At 46.1% G+C, this 3,412-nt stretch overlaps 1 long non-coding RNA gene across 1 annotated transcript; it reads left to right on the forward strand.

The window, feature by feature from the left end:
• Positions 1-1,729: 1,729 nt before the first annotated feature.
• On the forward strand, positions 1,730-3,174 carry LOC147615604 (uncharacterized). The gene is made up of 3 exons (XR_015262574.1): positions 1,730-2,294; positions 2,404-2,946; positions 3,047-3,174. It is a non-coding gene; the product is annotated as an uncharacterized LOC147615604 (long non-coding RNA).
• Positions 3,175-3,412: the final 238 nt, after the last annotated feature.

Consider the following 3,412-nt stretch of genomic DNA (forward strand, 5'->3'; position numbering starts at 1 on the left):
GGGGGGGTGCTCCGAGATCTTGTACAACGAGCTACGCCAGACCCACGAGCGATGAAGGGGGGTGGGAGAAAGGGAGCGATGTGAATCCTCCATGTTCTGGGGACCGATGTGCCCATCTCGCAAGATGAAAGAAAGTATGCAGGCCCAAACTTGGAAAGTTAGGGTTTCCACTCTCGAACAAGGAAGGGGCGGCACGTGTTGGGCCACAAGCCTCCCATTGGAGTCCAGCAGTACGTCCAAAGGGGCTGAAGTGACAACTCGCATGCTGGGGAACTCGCCCGCGTGCGAGGCCAAGCATTGCATCAGCTTAGAGACACTCACCATCCATTGGACAAGGAGGCCTTTTGTCTAGAGTGACAGGGCCCCCCTCGCTAACGACATCGAGGAAGACAAGTAGAGCAATACACTATGCAAGAAGCCAAACCCTAACCAGAGGCCTTCGTAACCATTGCCAAACCCTAACCCGAGTGTTGTTTGCTTTTTTATTTTTTCGTGAATAACTACTTCCGTGAGTACTTGTCCCTGTTCTCGCTATGTGAACTTGTCCATGTAGACAACGCTTAATTTTTCAAAATCCTTACAGTTACGTAATCGGAAATCCGGTCTATTCAATCCACCGACGTGTGACGTTTGCAATCTTTAATCATGCCTTCCAAGAGGCAATTTGCAAGATTTTTTAAAATAGTGCTAGCAAATTGGAATCATTGCAAAGCTACACTGGGGACAGCGTCATGCACTGACCTTGAAACCAAAGCCGTAATCACCTTTCAAGAGTTCCCTCCGTGCAAGCCTTAAATTTGAAGCCCAATGTCGGGCTTTCTCGATGTACTGGTGACACCTTGTGTCAAAATCTTGGACTTCAAATGACTCTCTGCCTTAAAACTCGGGCTTCCCACATTACCACACATGTATCTTCTCTACTGTAGTCTAGAAGTACCTAGAATCCCTCGATATATGTATATAAACAGCTCCATCCACGAGAGAATCCCCCAAACTTCAGTCAAACTACCATGCAAAAGGCTTGGTTGCCATCACCGTGCCTGTAGCTCACAGATTGATGTTGCTGCGCTGATTTGAGAGAGGATACCCAAGGGCCCAGGCCTTAAAATTGACTCGACAACCGGGCTTATCTCTGCGCTTATCTTGGTTTGTTTTTTGTGACCACATATATATATATATATACACCCTGTGAAGCCTACGTCATTGATATGGGTGTCCTTTGAAGCCTTATACATATAATTGGGCTTCCTCGTGAAGCCTGACTGCTCGTTTTGAGGCTTCATATGACGCTTCAAATGGCCTTGGACGCCCAAACGGGTGTCAAATTTAAGGCCTGCCTCCGTGAGTCTCGCCCACGAGAAGCTTAGGACATTCTTCCAGCACAGTGCCCAGCCGTCAACACTCATGATGCGCGCTACGATGGCGCCGCGGCAAAACCCATCCGCCCCGCAGCAACATTAAGGGACCTCATTTGATGGCTTCTGAGAGACATGGGTAAGTTTTTGGATGCTCGCGGAGATATATCGGCCTAATCACTCATGCGCGCGAGGTGCTGGACTCAAGCGCAGACGCAAGAGACATGAATCCTGGGGTTGTGGTGGGCCAACGACAAGTCACCTCGTGAAAGCAACAGGCGCAGTGAGGTGAGGTGGCGTGACGTGACAGCTCAAAATTATTGAAAAGCCTGTTTTCGCGTAACCATTTTTTCACATGCCTTGTGTAACTTAAACCTCTCACGCTCTTATAATTAGCTGCTGCTGCTCTACTCAATTTCTCTGTCAAGTTCCCTCCTCCCGCAGACCTTTCGCCCAATAGCATCCAAGCAGCTGCTGCTGCAGCCGCTGGAGACGTCTCCAAAGTTCTCTCACCCTCTCTACATTCTACTTCTTCTCCCCAGGCCGGAAAGGAACTCAGGCATACTCGGAAGAGAAAGGCCGATCCAGCACCAAGCAGCTCGTCTTGCTGCAAGAGAAGCCAGTCTACCACTACGGCGGACGTACTTTCTTCAGCTAATGAGGAGGAGCTCAATGAAATTAGCTGCAAGAATCAGAACCTCAACAGCTCTCTTTGCCTACTGGCTGCGGAGCCATTCAGTCACAGCACTTACTACCAGGTGGGGGTGGAGGACCTAATACTCGATATGCCAAACGACATATCAGACGTGGCCCCTCTGCTGCCTCCACTACCATGCGCAGGCGAGGAAGATCAACACTTTAATGTAGCATGGGAAATAGATCTTCTTTGGTACTTCGCCTGAACATACAATGCGACCTGTACCCGTTCGTGATTACAAGGTACTCACTGGACTTCCACAAAACAAAAAAGGGCATGTCTTCTGCAGAATACATAAAGCTTTCGGTTGAACTAACCGACTGGAGAATTTCCCTGTTTGTCATATTGCAGGGCACCAACGCGTTTCTTTTTGAAGGGGGGACACGAATGTTCCCCTTTTCTTCCATGAACATATAAACAAGACACTATCAAACTTTGCAAACCGCGATTCCAGCCTGATTGCATTGCATTTTTTAAACGAAAATTTAAAACGCTTTTGGGTTTGATTTGGAGTAGTTATCTGCATAGTGGACGTTAAGTGCAGCAATGTTTGTAACTTATTTCTGGATTCTAGAATAGGGCCATGGGATCTCGCTCACATACTCTCTCTCTCTCACACACACTCTCTCTCTCTCTCTCTCTCTCTCATCCGTGTACTCACGTATGCATGTTCGCAAGGCTTGCGCACGTATGTCCCTCTATGAAAGCTCCTTTCCACAAATGTAGCCATATGAATCGAGAGAATTAAAGTACTGATGATGTGCTTAGTGAATTCTTAGCCGCTATAAGAACCTTTGCAGAGCAGCCTTGACTTTTTTAGCAGTTGGTGATGAACCTTTGCAGAGTAGCCTTGACTTTTCTAGCAGTTGGTGATGCAAGCTACTTGGCATATAGGTATGCATACTTGTAATAAATGTTAATTGTTGGTACTATCAATAGCTTCATCGTAGCTGATATTATCTAATGCGACTTATGTTCAACTCTGTTGATGCAGAATTGTTGGTGGAATTTAAGCAAGGTGGATTTTAATATACCATCAGCATAACCAAGCACAAAGACATTGCCACCATCACAGGTATGAACTTTATGCTATTATTGCTTGTCTAGTATTGTGGTTTTTATCCGTGTCCTCGTAATGATCACAAGTTGTGTGAACATCATTCTTTGCCAAATTTTGCCCGAATAGAAACGAGCTTGAATCAGCGCAATTGACATTGGCAATAAGTAGGACCAGTATTGAATAGATATTAAAATGGTACATGGGATTTGTGTCAAATTTCCTTCAAATGAGCCTCATGATTGGCTAATGAGAGCTATGATAAGGATCTTATGATCAAGAGTAAAATTAACAAATTCTCAT

This window comes from Cibotium barometz, chromosome 39, assembly GCF_041138505.1.
Source record: "Cibotium barometz isolate CiBa-2024 chromosome 39, ASM4113850v1, whole genome shotgun sequence".
Classification (NCBI taxonomy): domain Eukaryota; kingdom Viridiplantae; phylum Streptophyta; class Polypodiopsida; order Cyatheales; family Cibotiaceae; genus Cibotium; species Cibotium barometz.